The sequence below is a fragment of the Lotus japonicus genome, chromosome 1 (genome assembly GCF_012489685.1).
Source record: "Lotus japonicus ecotype B-129 chromosome 1, LjGifu_v1.2".
In the NCBI taxonomy this organism is placed as follows: domain Eukaryota; kingdom Viridiplantae; phylum Streptophyta; class Magnoliopsida; order Fabales; family Fabaceae; genus Lotus; species Lotus japonicus.
The window spans coordinates 71119776-71137281 of record NC_080041.1 but is presented as its reverse complement, the minus strand read 5'-3'; the positions used below and the strand labels follow the sequence as shown (position 1 = coordinate 71137281).

The 17506-nt window shown below is 36.1% G+C and overlaps 1 long non-coding RNA gene across 8 annotated transcripts; it reads right to left on the bottom strand.

Annotated features, from left to right (window-relative positions):
* Window positions 1-9906: 9906 nt before the first annotated feature.
* LOC130745511 (uncharacterized) lies at window positions 9907-17072 on the bottom strand. Of its 8 annotated transcripts, XR_009021802.1 has the most exons (8): window positions 16752-17072; window positions 15260-16589; window positions 14801-14868; window positions 13946-14059; window positions 13587-13655; window positions 13377-13504; window positions 10986-12801; window positions 9910-10921 (listed from the first exon to the last, which is right to left on the bottom strand). It is a non-coding gene; the product is annotated as an uncharacterized LOC130745511 (long non-coding RNA). The 8 variants fall into 8 exon arrangements; XR_009021808.1 differs by having other exon boundaries at window positions 9907-10921; window positions 13946-16424; window positions 16493-16589; XR_009021797.1 differs by having other exon boundaries at window positions 9908-10921; window positions 10986-11175; window positions 11324-12801; window positions 13946-16589.
* Window positions 17073-17506: the final 434 nt, after the last annotated feature.

The window sequence follows — 17506 nt, the reverse complement described above, 5'->3', positions numbered from 1 at the left end:
ACACCTTTTCCAAACCTCGAATAGCCTCAATGTCGTTACCCTCAAACTCAAGCCCCAAGACTTTGCTGAGAACCTTTTATTCATATTAATTCCAAATTAATCTCGTTTTTTTATCTGCTTTTGTTTTATATAAAGTGGAATTACGAAAATAAACAAGGAATAAGGGTCTTTATCTAATAATAAAAAAAAATTGTTTTAAAAACATTAGTTCCATATGTCCCAAATGGCCATATAAGGTCTAATAGCATCTCAGTCGATCCGAAGGTCTTGCAACCAAGCAAGTACCACAATGGCGACTGAGATGACTTAGCTAAGTAACAACTCATTCAGCCTATGTTGAGCGAACCGTTTTGACTCATTAAATTAGACACTACAAGGTTACTTAAAAGTAAACATCTTATCGGCAGACCTTCCTCAAGGCTTCCTAAAATTCAAGTCACAAATGCGACAGTCATCAAACCTCTAAATAAAGGTTTAGTCATTCACTTACTTGAGCATTACTCATTATATATTCAAACTTTGGGTTGTTAAGGCTTTGAAATTTTCTCTTTGCTCTCTCACACACTTGAGTGTTGGAGTGTCTTTTGCAAGTACACTCTTGTTGTGTCAATACTGCTATGGCGTGCTAGAGAAGCCTTCTGATACTGCACACAACCACCGAAGAGTAGACGAAGAAGCACCATGAATCCCAATTCAAGAATAACAAATAATATGTCATGTAAGCCAAAAAAAAAATTGTTGCACAAGTTACCCCCACTAAAGGCAACCATGAGACTAATCTTTTGAAGGTCTGAGATCATATTAAGTAGGTAAGATTCTCCTAACAAATCTTTCTCCATACACGTCACTTAAGGATCAAACAGTGAACTAAATGCTTAAGGAGTTTAACTATCTACCAATTATGCTAGACATTGTTCACACTCATAAGCCAATTTGTTGAAATTAACATTCTATCACTAAATTACAATTAGGATATATAATTTTATTTCAATACTCTCTTTGCTAGCTAATACATAACATACCCATGTGAATTTCATGTAATTTGAGTGAAAGCATTAATAAAAAAAGAATGCTGTATACGGAACTTAAACGTGAGAAAATGTCTGACTTGTAGTCTAGAATATTGTTTAGGAAATAAGCAATGTGCTTGAATAATCAGCCTTATTACGTGCAAAGCAAGAATATCTATTTACATAAACAGAAGACAGTGTCCTTTGGAGGGAGAATCTGTCTCATTCAAAGTGTTCTGACTGCATTGCCTATTTTCTTTCTCTCTTTTTTCAAGATGCCAACGGGGATAGTTAAGAAGTGTACCAGGCTTATGCGTAATTTTCGATGGGGTGGCTCAGATGTGGAAAGAAAAATTGCTTGGGTAAAATGGTCTGATGTCTGTAAGCCCAAAGAACTTGGTGGTCTTGGGATAAAGGACTTGTCTGCCTTTAATAAGGCTCTTATTGGCAAATGGAAGTGGCGTTTTTTGAATGAGCCAAATAGCTTTTGGTGTAGGGTGATTAAATACCAAATTATTGGTGGTAGATGTTCTTCCCCTTGGTGGAGGGGTATTCTTTCTTTGTGTTCAGAGGATAACTGGTTTGAATTGGGAATTAGGAAAACACTAGGGGATGGGGATGCAACTAGTTTCTGGCATGATGATTGGCTTGGGTCAGGACATTTGGAGGGGAGATTTCACAGGTTGTATAATTTGTCTCAAAACAAATATGCTATTGTAAAGGAGTTGGGGGAGTGGAGAAATGGCAGGTGTGACGCCCGGGGCCGACGAGGGCGGGGAGTGATCGCCGGTGCAGTGAGGCACAGACAAGGAGCGGCTCCTGGCAGGCTTCTAGGCGGAGGGGCACATGAATGAACCGATCTCACACCCGAACAAGAGGTATTCCGAGACTGTATAGGGATGGACTATACAGTTGAGGAAGGCATATATGATTTGATTGTACTACCCATAACAACAAGTTGCAACTTCTTTTCGGGAGCCCAACTCATAAGAACTCCATGGTTAAGTGTGCTAGCCTTGGAGCAATATTATGATGGGTGACCTCCTGGGAAGTTTTCCCGGGAAGCGCGCGAGTGAGGACAAAGTGCGTTGAAAAGACTCTTGTTGTTACCGTGAGGTCAGTCGTCAAGTTAGGATGTTACAATTCTGTGACGCCCGGGGCCGACGGGGGCGGGGAGTGATCGCCGGTGCAGTGAGACCCGGACAAGGAGCGGCTCTTGGCAGGCTTCTAGGCGGAGGGGCACATGAATGAACCGATCTCGCACCCGAACAAGAGGTATTCCGAGGCTGTATAGGTATGGGACTATACAGTCAAGGAGGGCATAAAGGATTTGATTAGTACTACTCATAACAACAAGATGCATCTTCTTTTCGGGAGCCCAACTCATAAAAACTCCATAGTTAAGTGTGCTTGACTTGGAGCAATATTGGGATGGGTGACCTCCTGGGAAGTTTTCCCGGGAAGTGCGCGAGTGAGGACAAAGCGCATTGAAAAGACTCGTGTTGTTACCGTGAGGCTAGTCGTCAAGTCGGGATGTTACAAATGGTATCAGAGCCGACATCTCCCAGTACGGTGTAGTTCGGGGACGAACCAAGCGGAATCTGGTGGGCCTGTGACGCCCGGGGCCGACGAGGGCGGGGAGTGATCGCCGGTGCAGTGAGACACGGACAAGGAGCGGCTCCTAGCAGGCTTCTAGGCGAGGGGCACATGAATGAACCGATCTCGCACCCGAACAAGAGGTATTCCGAGGCTGTATAGGTATGAGACTATACAGTCAAGGAGGGCATAAAGGATTTGATTAGTACTACTCATAACAACAAGATGCATCTTCTTTTCGGGAGCCCAACTCATAAAAACTCCATAGTTAAGTGTGCTTGACTTGGAGCAATATTGGGATGGGTGACCTCCTGGGAAGTTTTCCCGGGAAGTGCGCGAGTGAGGACAAAGCGCATTGAAAAGACTCGTATTGTTACCGTGAGGCCAGTCGTCAAGTCGGGATGTTACAAATGGTATCAGAGCCTACCTCTCCCAGTACGGTGTAGTTCGGGGACGAACCAAGCGGAAGCTGGTGGGCCTGTGACGCCCGGGGCCGACGAGGGCGGGGAGTGATCGCCGGTGCAGTGAGACATGGACAAGGAGCGGCTCCTGGCAGGCTTCTAGGCGGAGGGGCACATGAATGAACCGATCTCGCACCCGAACAAGAGGTATTCCGAGGCTGTATAGGTATGAGACTATACAGTCAAGGAGGGCATAAAGGATTTGATTAGTACTACTCATAACAACAAGATGCATCTTCTTTTCGGGAGCCCAACTCATAAAAACTCCATAGTTAAGTGTGCTTGACTTGGCGCAATATTGGGATGGGTGACCTCCTGGGAAGTTTTCCCGAGAAGTGCGCGAGTGAGGACAAAGCGCATTGAAAAGACTCGTGTTGTTACCGTGAGGCCAGTCGTCAAGTCGGGATGTTACAGCAGGTGGGAGTGTAATTTTAAATGGAGAAGGGCGTTGCGTGGGAGGGAGGAGTTGTGGTTTGATACCCTGTTGAATATTATTAATAATGGTAGTTTGTAGGAGGGGAGGCCGCTCTTTTTTGCAGGTGAGTGATTTAGGAGTGTCCGACATCGATTTTCAATCAATCTAGTCTGCATTTGCTCCCTCAAAGGTTAAAGCTTTTGCTTGGCGCATGCTGCTAAATCGGATCCAGACCAAGGTAAATTTAAGGAGGAGAGGTGTCATTCCGGCAGAGGTGGATGTATTATGTCCTTTTTGTAATTGTATAGAAGAGTGTTGTGATCATTTGTTCTGTACGTGCTCACGGTCTTTTGATGTCTGGAATGCTGTCTATCGGTGGTTGGGGTTTGAAACTGTATTGCCATCTTTATCAGAATCACTTTTTAGCCAGTTCTCCTTTGTTGGCAGAAACAAGAAACAACGACTTGCTGAAGTAACAGTGTGGATGGCGTCTTGCTGGTCCTTGTGGATAACTCGTAACAGTGTTATTTTCAAGGATAGTGTTTGGGACGGTGGTTTGGTTGTGGAATTAATCCAGGTTCGAACTTGGCATTGGTTAAAAGAGAAAGTAAGGGAGTTTCATTATTCATTATATGAATGGAAGTCAAATCCGGTCATATGCCTCTCTTCTCTTTGAATTTTTCTAGGGACATGGGTTTTTGGCTAGTGTTCGTGGTACGTTTGGAGTGGAGGTTGGGTTGTATTTTTTCTCTTCTGCTGTGTATTTTTGGCATTGGACGTCTGTTGTCGTGGTTGCTTTTTGGGTTTGTATGTTGCTGCTATATGTTGGGACATTCTTGGTTTATTTGGAGTAATAGTTTAAGTTTGTAAGGGAACTTAATCTGGTTTGGATTGTGTAGATGAGTTCTTTAAACTTTGTTTATTTTTTTCTTTCTTTCTTTATTTTTCTCTCTTTCTTTTCTTGTATTTGGGTTTAGCACCCCTTGTGCTATTTTTTAATACAATTCTTTGGCTTAAAAAAAAACTCTATAATTAAGAAAAAAATTCTTTCATATACTCGTTATAGCAAAACAGCACTAGGTAGATCCTTAGAGGGTATAAAACGTGAAATTTAAAATAATCAATGGCTTGTTGATTAATTTTGGTAAATTGTCAATTAGAACACTGAAATAATATAATAAAATATTCATCATTCTAAAATGTGTGAATGCGATGGAGAATTTAATTTTGAAATTACATTTTTATTTACGACAGTTTATGACTATATATAATGGAAAATCAATAATTTTGCATCCTAAAATCAGCTACAGTGTACCATGATTGTGCTTGTTCCTAATCCATGACCATGACCATGACCATGACCATGGCCATGAAGGATGGCATTATAGTGACTGGTCTGAGAGGGAGAGATGGGAGAAGTTTTGAATAGCAAAAAGGGGCAGCCGACAAGAGGCGACAAAAGGAGGACTTGCATGATGGGTCCTAATTAAATAATGCAACGCGCCTTCGAATAGACTAATTTTATATATAAATTTAGGGGTTGTCTAAATAACCAAGGGTAAAATTAGGGTTAAATAACCCATGGCCTAGGTAAATCAATCACATTTAAGATAAATTATTTAAATTTTTAAATTTTATTTATTTAGGGTTAAATTTGTTTTTGTCCCTAACCTATACAAATGAACTTAAAATAGTACCTGGAAAAAACACAAAGGTTTTAGTCCTTAAAATTATTTTTCACATCTATTTTGGTTCCTTAAAAAAATTTCAATTAAATTTAGTCCTCCTCTCTCATAATTATTTCAAAACCTAAAAATTGATAACTTGATCCTAAACTAAAAAACGCAGCCATGGTGGGGTAACTATTTTATACTTCTAGTCTTCTACAATTACCTGTGTAGGATATAAAATCCTATTTGCTTTGTTCTTTTTTAAAGGCCAAAAAGAATTAGCAGTAAGGGTCCTAAAAATTCCATATACACACAGGAAAAGGGCAGAAACAGAAACAGGGTCCTCCACAAAACAGGCCACACCCTGCACAAAGAAAATACAAATCAACTACCTTTGATGAAACGCTGCTGGTGGTTTATGCTAGTATTTGGAATACTCGATACTCTTGGCATATAGTTGGGATCCTATTTGCTTTGTGTTTCTTATTCTTTCCCTTTTTTTTTTATGAATTTACGAGTTTTTGGATGAAAATATGATTTTTAGGTTTTGAAATGATTATTATAAAGGAAGAAGAACTAAATTCGATGGAATAAATTTTGGAGGGACCAAAATAGATGTAAAAAATCCATTATAAGGATCATTTTAGATTAAATAAAAATTTTGAAGGACTAAAACGTTTGTGTTTTTTCTTAGGTACCGTTTTATATTTATGTGTATAAATTAGGGACAAAAACATATTTAACCATAAATAAAATATAAAAAAATCAACCAATTTATCTTAAATATGATTGGTCCACCTAGACCATGGGTTATTTAACCCAAATTTTACCATGGGTTATTTAGACAACCTCATAAACTTACAATCTAATTAAACATTTATGGCAATAAATACTTATCATCTAAATATTTATTCATAAATTGATTTAAAAAATTTATTGAAATAAACTTAAATATGTAAAGAATCGCACTACAACATTTTTTTTTGGAACAGTTGAAAAGTGTAGACATAAATACAAAATGTAACGGTTTTTGTTTTTTACAACTTCACGCAACACTTATTGGTTGTCTCATGTTCTGGCGTTACCTATTCCTTTTGGAGACAGTTTTTTGTGTTCTCTAGTACACTATGAGAAAATGTAATCTATTGTAGAGAAAAAGTAACAATTATCACGTAATAATTGTTCCTTATTATTACATAGAGAAAACTTATTTAGTGTTGTTATAAAATGTGTTGCCTAAAACGAACCATTTATGGCAACATGCACAAACTAATTCTTGAGACACTTTTAGCAACACTTTTTACTTGTTACATATATCCTTGTTGCTAAAAGTAAAAAATGGTGTAGTGGGATCAAACATTTTAAAAAGTTTAAAATAGTTTAACCGTATATCACACTTAGGGGTGGAAATAAGGCAAGCCAAGTCAAGCTTTGTGTGGCTCAAGCCTGACCTGCATTGTGTTTCCGTGGCCCAAGCTTGGCTTGTGGCATGTCAACAAGCCAAATTTTAAGGCTTGGCTTGACTTATTATAAAGCCTGGCTTGGCCTACTAGCATACTTAAAAGCCTATTTAACAAATGTTAGACAATTTCATCTGAAGAAGGTTAATAGATTGGCGGGCTAATAGGCCAACGTGACTAAAACGGTGGTGGTCGTGACTCACGGATGTGGAGAGCAGGTGGACTTTGGCCTCGGCAGTCGTGGCTGGTTGCGGCTTGTGTGCTTGCCTGTTGTTGCTGTGCGCCTGTGCCTCCTATGCTATGCTAAAATTCCTAAAGACTTCTAATCTAGGTTAGAGACTTAGGGTTTTATGTTTTATACAAAGTAAAGTAAACATCAGTTTTAAAAAAATAATATAGTATATTATTATATTATATTTATTTAGAATATTAATAAAAATAATAGATTGACAAGCCTATCTATCAAGCTAAATAAGTTTTTATGATAGCTTGGACCTGACCTTTTTAGTTAATTAAGCCTTTTAAAAAGCCTAAGCCCAACTTTTTTAATAAACAAGCCAAGCCGAGCCAAGCCAAGCCACAAGCCCCCGTTGGGCTGCCTGGCTTGTTTCCACCCCTAATCACAGTGCACAACAGTACTTGACTTTTAAACACGCGATCTTTTATGAATATCTTAAGCATTTATTAACATTTGTATAAAAAAATAATTTTAATATAATATTTGAGTTATTACGTGTGGAAGGTGGATATCATTTCACAATTCACACTATTTTTTTTTTCCTCAACTCCCTTCTTATGATTGCGATTTTGATAATTTAAAATGAGGTTGTCCAAATTAACTATGTTGATAACTTTCCTCAAAATTAAATAACTAATGATGTTTAAGAAAATATGTTTTTATTTTAATTAAAATTAAAAATGAATGTAACTCTCTCTCCTACGTGACAAACATTGATTAGATGTCAGTGTAAAACTATTTTACACTGACATTGCATATCCATTAAACTCTTTTTTTTTTGTACATGGGAAAGATAAATTGTACTCTTTAGATATTAATCTCTGGTTCTTCCCCACCCAACCCATATATATATCCTTAACTTTTACCATTTGAACTATGAGTCGGTTGGAAAAAAAAAACTATAAGTCGGAAAAAAAAAGTGGATTAGTGTGGAACAAGGCTACGGAATCTCACTAACTTTAAGGTCTAGATTAGTGCCTCTTTCTTGGAATAGCTAGCTTAACCTCAACTATTGACATTATTCCCATCATCTCGTGTGAGCTCAAATTTTTGTATTGCATTACTAGAAAAAATAGATTTGGTGTGGTAACGGAGTTTTGTGATAAAAAGTTATTCCTTTATACTAATGACTAGTACTTGTGACCCGTGCGATGCACGGGGGACATTCATTTTTGTTTATCACATGAAGTCGTTAAAAATCTATGTTATTTTTATTATGTTTATTAAAATATGATTTATGAATTGAAAGAATAAAATTAATTTCAGACATAGGAAAACATAAATTCGTAAGATTTTTTCCTTTCATAAATGTATTTGTTTTTGTTTTGTAGAAGAAAAATTCTTTTTGTTTGTGGTTTTTGTCCTTGTATTATATTTTTTATGCTTTGGAAAATTATACTTGTTTTACCCAAATGTTGCATTTCTTTTTATATAAAAGTTTAATAGTTTGAAGTAACACATGAATTACTATGAAGTTTTAAGACTTATTTAATAACATTTTAATAAATTTTTCTACTATCATTCATATGAGATCTTAAATTTATTGAAATATTTACAAAAGAAATGACTGAATTTTAATTATGCAAGCATTTTCGTGTAAACCCTTTTTTTCACATGTAAAATAATGCAAGCACCTTTGAGTAAGAAGGATTGGAAAATTAAATATGAGTTTGAATTTGAGATTATCTTAGTGATAAATTTTGGGTTTGAATGAAGCATGATGATTTTTTTTGGGGTTGATGAAGAGAGGGAGAGTTTTGGGTTTAAGTTTTTATTTTCATTTGGTGAAGAAGATGAACGAACAGGGATGAAGATGATGAGAATAAAGATGATAATTTTTTTATTTTCTTGATTTGTGTTTTTTAGTAATTTTTTATTAAATTTTTACTTTCTAGATTCATTATTTATTTTGGGATTTTTTGGGTTTTGATGAAGATGAAGATGATGAATAACTCCATGAATGCATGGATTTATAATTTTTATTAACTTTTTATTCCAGAAACCGTTAAATTCTTGACGGAATTGGACGGAAATCAAAGTTGCAAGCGAAAGTGAATGTCGGGGTACCAAAGTGCAATTAATTTTTGTTAGGGACTACTTGCACGCCAAAGGTATAAGTGGAGGACTAAAGGTGCTTTTAAGCCAATGAGTTATTAAGGTATGAAACTTTTGTTCTCAACTATTTTGAATACATTATTATATTAAAATTGAATTTGTTACCAACAATATTATTATATAAAAATTGTTTGGAAAGAATATAGAGTCCTTAAAAGAGTATTAGATCTTGTAATATATAAATTCAAAATTTATATTAAAGCCCTTAGTTGGTATAATATTTATTTCAGTGCTGTGATTTTAAACGTAGTTTTAAATTATGAAATTTTATATATATGTTATTAATATGGTTTTCATTATTGTGAGATATATTCTCACTCTTAGACACATTTTTTTTCCTTTGGCCACCAGTCTCCATGGGGAAGGGGCTCCACGTGACTAATCTGTCTCGGAATACGACAATGATGTCTCTGACCACAAAGGTATTTTTTTTTTACCTCAGAGGGGATCGAACCCGGGCCAGAAGTCTAGACGAAATCCCTTAAAGAAATGCACATTCACCACACTTGTGCCACCCCTTGTAGTTTTAGATACATTTAACTCAGTAGGAAAATATGCATAAAAAATTAAATAACAAAATAAGATAAACAAAATTTTCAAATATTTTAAGAATTCTATAAATAATATTTGATTTGTAATCTTTTAAAAATAATAAATTATATTAAAGTGTTTTTTTTTTCTAGTTACTAAAATTTTAATAAGATCATGGAATTTATAAAGGTCAATCTTCTTTTACACCATAACACTGAGCACTTACACCTTAGCTACATAAAAAAAATTGCACAAAAGTCGAGAGAAATGGCCAAATGCAAATGAAAAAAACTCATCTATGCCCTACCCTGCCTACTCATTTAGTTGTACTTTTCCCCAAAATGACAGTAGCTATTTTACACCAGCCTAGGTCCAATTTAAAGCAAAACATTGAGAGTCAAATATCAAATACTTGATAGAACAAAAATCTATTAACCAAACGTAAAATAACAATGATTGACTTCGTTAGCAAACTGTTAATTGCAGCTACAATTCCCAAATCTTACAATAGAAAATTCCAAACCCATAAAAAGACACCTGAGCAACCCAAGCAAATTAGTTAACTAAGAAAATAGCTGAATGCAACATTATCCATTCCTCAAATGTTGCTTCACACTCTAGCCTTATTGATGTACCAAGCTGCATTTTTACAGTCTTGTATAATGAGTGTTGCATAATGAGTGTTGCAATGTCAATATTATGAAGCTACACATTGCATCCTCAAATGATATCTTGGAGTGGCAGCTCATATTACCACTACTGCAATAATCTTGCCACCCACTTCTAGCCAGCAAACCAACATACAGACCGAATACTTCATAAGGAGGAAGCATTCATATTTCATTTCTTCTTTAATAGAATTTTCAAAAGTTCCACCAACTCTTCATTTCCTTCACATATTATATCCAAAGAAATTTTTCATCCTAAATATGACAGCTTGGTTATCCACTTCTATATCATCAAAGGTCATCTTTTAAATCACATGCTAGATATGAGCATCTAAAGACTGATATTTACCAAGTCTTCTTTCGCAACCCACACCCTCCAAAGGCAGAGATGTTAAAATAAACATCAAAAAAATAGTTAGGTTTGAGTTGTTCTATCAGTATTAGATCATATACTATAAGTGTACATATTGCTTCAAACACAAAAAAAAAAAGAACCATTCAACGTAAGGGGAGAATCTATGATCAAAATCTAGATCATGTAGATAATAAAACTTTAGCAATGTACCAATCAAAATTAGCAGCAAACTTTTAGCAATGTACCATTATCAGAATCAAATACGGTGTTCCGTCAACCCTCAATCCTAGGCACAACTCTAACCATATATATTCGCGGGAAATACCATAAACCCTTAACTCAGCATATCAAGATCAGACTCAATGGTGCACGAAGACATGATTCCAAATTGTACAAAGCAAGCTGCAAAAAAGGAATGTGGATCAAGCTCAGATATACACAATTTTTCACTTTAAGAAATTCATACCTTGCGGGGAAAAGTGGCAGGGAAAAGCATGGTTCAAGGAAGAAGAGCAGCAATAAATATTCTAGGAGAGGTTCGAAACAAAAAGAGCAGTAAACATTCTTCTATCAGAATTTTAAGACGTGGGCAAAGCGAAGAATTTGTGGATGGAACTTGGAAGCCATTCATACCATTCCAATGGACCATCAGAGATCTGTCAGCATGGATCATATTGTCAATGTCAAAATCATAAAAATAACACACAAAAATTTCCTAAAAAATCAAACTGTCTAGCAATTTATGTTACAAAATACAGAATTGAGATCTTTTTGTTGTTTACATTTGAAGAGCAAGACAAATACCTTCTTTTAAAGAGGCATTCAGATCAGCTACTTCATCAACACTTGGGGCCATGAAGCTTGATGGACCATTTTTCTTTCTCAAATAATAGAGAAAACTAATTAACAAAGAGTTCATTTAAGGGAGCGTATATTTTCATTCCATTGGGAGGGGCAAATAATAGAATTTGATGGATGATATAGGACATGGGGATTGCAAAATTGCAATGTCATCTCTCTTTTGCTGATCTTCAAGTCTTATTTATTTAAGATGTGTCACTCTACTCTTACAGGCCAATTATCAGTATTATTTACTCAGTTATATAACATTCCAAACTCTTTTCTATAGGAAATGTTGTTTTTAACCCTCCACAGATTAACTAAATAATTAATTAATCACCATTACCATCTAGTTTGGTTATTTTTTCTATTATGTTTTGTAATTTAACATTTGTAGCCAAAGGAATAAAACTATGAAGAAGATATATTAAAGAAAACAAAGCTTCAGACCCTCCCCCTAATATTGTGCATATCTATAGCAAAACAATGAATCCCAATCTCTGATAAAGGAACCAAACACTACAAAAAAATAAGCATTTTTCGGCGCTTCTGGAAGCATTTTGCGGCGGTTCAAACCGCCGCAGAATGTATAATGAGGCGTTTACTTGAGCACCGCAGTTACGAGCGTCGGGGGGCATTCTGCGGCGGTTTTGACCAACCGTGGGAATAACCGCCGCAGAATATAGCGGCGGTTAAAAGCGCCGCAGAATCTGTAATTCATTCCGCCTCTGTTTTGCGGCGGTTCTAAACCGCTACAAATTTCTACAGTGATTTTTAAAATATTTTCTATTTAATCATTGAATTGCGGAAAATAGTTTTTCAATTTTTGTTAAAAGTCAAATTATATATTCAATCAATAAATAAAATGAAGCTTATAATCTTTATAAAATGATCTCTTTAAATAGAGTGAAGCTTATAATCTTTATAAAAGAGGGGTATTCAGAAAAACTAGCATATTCACCTAACTTAAGAAATACAGTGAAGGAATCTAGTAAGAATACTAATTACTCAACCATCAAAGTACGCAATAAAAAAAGGAATTAAGCTCAAACTAACCTATGAAATAAACATGCATATGGCTCTAGAGCTGGTAATCCAACAACAAGATGCTTATCCAGAGCTGTTGTTGGAGGAGGAAGCAAAAATGCAGGAATAGCATCTGCTGTTAAAGTAGCAGTTTCATAGCGAGAAATCTCAAGAGTGTTTATGTGATTATGCATGACAGAAGTTAACATTATGCCAGCTGAATTATATATTACTTATGAGCATAATATATCAATTAATCAATAGAATGACTGACCTCATAAAGTTTCTCTATGATAGCAAATGCAATCACTGGATCCTCAATACCCATGTCTTTGCAGAAGATTATAGCAAACTCTTCAGGATCACTCTCAAAGTTGTTCAAGTCCTAGAATACAATGATATTAGACACACACAAGCTGAAACAACAAACAAGATTAATATGGTAGAGTCAGTACTGTTCCACCCAGGGATCTTTGTCATAGTGTTTTTGAATATAAGTATAAAACAGAGTATAATACATATAAAATTATTGATGTATGTATGTACATAAGCTGCTTGGTTATATCCAATAAAAAAGCATGGCCAAGCAAATAAATCATAGACAAATGGATGAACAAACACATGCTAACTAATCAATTCCCACTGATCAGGAATGAACAAATACGGCTCCTCCACACATTTCCCTCAATCTTATAAAGTTCCTCCCCAAACATAATATAACAACAACAACACTAACATAACGTGTGTGGATGTAACGAAAGAGAGAAGAGAAGAGTTTCACTTTCAGTTTTGTTATGTTTGTGTGATATAGTGTTGTAATCATAGCATAGCATTCAACCATCCAAAAACTACTAGTGTGATTTTTCAACATTATACAACCAGACCAGAATAGTTCATCTGTTTAGAGTGATAATCAAATTCGAACATACATAAACAAAGATTTTGCACATCTGAGAGGAGAAGAAATTGAAACCGAGAATGAGGTGCTTACCTTCAATCCAAAGCTAAGCGGAGAAGAAACTAAAACCCCAATATGAGAATCTGAGTGAGATGGTTTAGAATCAGAGCACAACAGGGTTCAAGAGAGATATGAGAATGCAAATCTGAAATCCCTAATTCCTAACCAAAACAAACGGATCCAAATCAGAAACATGAAATCTCTAATTCCTGATCAAATCGCGAGATGAGACGAAATGCATACCTTATCCTCTATTTTCATAATAACTGTCATGTGAATAGCGCACCACAACTATACAAACTTGTATCAAATCTGCATACATAAAGTCAATGAAGAAATAAGATACTAAGCTAAAAAATCAAGCAGAAACTTCAAAATTAAGAAGGCCCTAGACCTACAACATATAATCCCTTCAAAGAAACTCCAAGTAAACAAACTCCACTACCACCAACAGAATCCAAAATACAAATAACTAAGTTGAATTCATTGATGCAACTTATGAAGATACAGGTAGTTTGTTTTTCCTATCAAAACTTATAGGATATTGTTGGATTAACGAATCTTTTTGTAACATAATGGCAAAGAGCTAATTGATGTAGAACCTGCATTTTCATTCCATCCTCAGCCACCCAGAGATAGTCTTTGATTCTTGAAATGTGATACTTAAATGCCTTGGAATTGGGGTCCTCCAACTAGCAACATATCATGTTTAATACCTGTTTTAGAGGGCTTGTTAGTTTAGAGCATAATGTTATAAGTTTAGAGGACTACCTCTCAATTCAAATTTCTAAGAAATTCAACAAAATGTTATAAGTTTGCAACTACAAATGGTGACAGACAAAATGTTCAGTTAGGTGATATGATCTTTTCCCCGATCTGGTGCTTGATGAAAATGTTTTGAATTAGGCATATTTAACTCAAAGAAAACCACTACTATGATCTTTATTATATAGCTGAAAGAAGTAATTTAGAGCATATGTTGATTAGTTTCTCTTTCATCAGAATCAGTTCTAAAATCGAGAAACTACACATAAAAGCTTCTCCCCAAAAGTGATTTTGGCTGTAACGATCACCAAACTTAGTTTAGTGCCTTCTCCAAGCTGTGGCACAACTATATTGAAAATGAAACAAGTTTACCTTTTAGTCGCTTAGAGGATTAACAATCAGGATTCAAAAGCTGCACACATGGTTAATTACTTAGTCAGAATCTATAATTGTTGCTCTGAATCTATGACACATACGAAAATGTAGCAACAGTTAGGACTAAAGTTGAACACAATGATTTTATAAGAGCTTAGTCAAGCACATTTTCAAGGTTCAAAAATGACTTCCGTAGAATGAATGCGGGAGGGAGCAATGTGAAATCAAGTAATGATAACACAGGAGAAATGGAAGTCCAAATCTAGGTTCCTAACCAGGTACTTTTTTCATGCCTACCTAGGTTCCAAACCAAGTACCTTTTCCATGCCAGCAAAAAAGAAATGGGCGTCCCCCTTTGATGCTTGAATTGCAAACTCTCAATGACCTATGTGCAGAGCATAAAACTTTTTGGATAAAGCTTTTCAATGTTACAATTTCACCTTGTAATGATTAAGATGGAATGAATAGCAATATATAACATATATGTCAATTCTATACAACATGTAGCAATAAAAAAATAAGAAAACTACATCCACAATGTCAACGAAGAAATAAGATACTAAGATAAAAAATCAAGAAGTTCAATGGGAGGTTCTCCTCCTATAAGAAACTATGATAAAAAGGTTACTCGCAGAACTAGTACAACATTATCATCAATCACTCATTTTTTCCTTTTCAAAAAAGGCAAGTTATTCACCACCTTCTAAGAAAATGAATTGCCTATCACATAATTAACATGCATACAAAAAAAATGAATGGTGAAAGAGGCTAAAAACCTGCCACTGCAGAGACTCCATCATAGAGAATCCCCTATCAAGATTGCACCTGCAACTTCAAAATTTAACACGTTTTGACTTAGTAACAAAATTTAATAGGAGGAGAACCTACAATGAAAGAGAAAACCAGAATCCCCTTTCAACATTGCACCTGCAACTTCAAAATTAAGAAGTTTCATCTACTTCCTGCATTAATCTTCCAACATCTAGAGATGATTATGCAGAAATTAATCTAAATCAGAGGCAAAACGAAGCATAAGGAAACCCTAGAAAGTGACGAATTTTGCGAATACATGTTTGTAGAGAGAGGAGCGAGGGTTGAGTTTCTAGGGGAGGAGCGTGGCCATGGAAATATGAAGAGCTTCCCGAAGCTTCGAGAGAGGTGTCTCTTGAATCAAGGCTCCACAATCATCACCGACTGCACTCCATACTCCGCCGTCGAAACCTCCATGTCGCAGTGGTACTCGACGCAGCAGCGGATCTGAAACCGCGATTCAACGGGAACCTGAGGGTTTTTGTTGGCGGCGCAACGGCGACGAGGTGAGCGGTGGCGGCGAGGTGGGCGGTGGTTCGCTGAACGACACGAAGGAATTGGTTAGCAGAGGGGAGCGAGTGAGAGTCGTGAGAAAGAAGAAATTTTCAACTAATTATATGATTTTCTTTTTCCAATTTACAAGTTTGACCCTTTAGAAACCGCCACTAAATGAAAGAAAACCGCCGCTAAATTAAATGAAACGGTCGCAATTATAAAAACCGCCTCGGGAAGCGCCGCAAAGTGGCTTCTAGCAGCGGTTTTCTTTGAAGCGCCGCAAAATGACCGTCGCTAAAAACCAGTTTTGTCGTAGTGAAATTTGATTTAGAACACACAGACATCCACAAACACAAATGATACCTTCAGAGAAACTGTGAGGAGCCGACAGAATTTCATCACAGCTATACCTTATCATCATATGTGTTCCATTGATATGCTTTACTCTAATGATTAATCAATATAGTAGTAGATTAATGTTGCAAAAAGAGAAAGGGATAAGGGCAAAGCAGTGTCAATTTTTTATGTTTCATGTGAGAGTTGAAAGGAATAAGAGTTGAGTTGAGAGAATCAAAGGGGAAAGGGGAAGGTTTACCTAGGCATCTGTGATGTTGGTGAGAAAATGGCTCGCCAAGGCTGAGGAAACATAAATGAATGGGGTTAATTGGGAAAAAAGAATTGAACTTGAAGGGGAGAAAGTTTACCTTTGTCTGCATTGAAATATAGGTCCTTAGTATTCATGGAGCAATTGGTGAGGGTAAAGAGCATGTAACTGATGATGCAGCGGAGATGGAACTTCACCTACAAAAACATAAACCTCATCTTTGTTAATTGGGTTGGGCGCGGTAATGAAATGTGTGGTGTAAAGGTGCTTTTGAAATTTGGAAAATGAAAAGGCGTGCTTGGAAGACCATTGTGCTTTTAAGCATAGAGAGAGAGAAGAGAATGGTGAAGTCACCTCACCTGGTTCTTAGGGGAGTGAGCGGCGAGGTGGGGAAGGTGAAGGCACGCTTGCCATCTTCTTCTTTGCTGAAACTCAACAACTTTGGAATCTTCTTTTAAGCTTTTGCATTTTCCAATTGCCACTCACTCAATTTCAACCAACAACCCCAAAATAAGAGTGTTTATCACCACTGCCTTTCGATTTTGAGTTCCCACGTCATTTATTATTTAAAAATATATTGTTAGAATGGAAGAGCAAAAGGGAATGAAAGAAGAAAACGATGGAATGGAAGAGTAAAAGTTGCAGAGAAGAGAAAGTAACGTTGCAGAGAAGAGAAATGGTCGACAAAGGTAATGGAAGAAGAGAGTGAAAAAGGTGAAAGAGTTTCGTTCGTTTCAGATGAAATGGAAGAGTAAACGTCTGATGCAATTGGAGATCCAAATACTTCTAAATCAATGGTTCAGATTAAATCTAAGTGAAATAAAATTCATTTTTACTAAAATATCCATGCTCATCTTTCACAATTTTTTGAATTAATTGTTGAATGACAGGTATGCCCCCAAGGTTGCACAAACTCTCCCTTTATATAGTTTATAGATAGATAGATAGATAGATAGATGAATTTATTCATTTAAAAAAAATGGTTAAAGGTCATATTAATCCCTGTGTTTGTAAAAGTGTTTGATTTTGGTCCTTTAGCCAAAAAATGACGTTTAGTGACGGTTTTTTTACAATTACTGGCGGTTTATAATACAATTACCGACGGTTTTTTGAC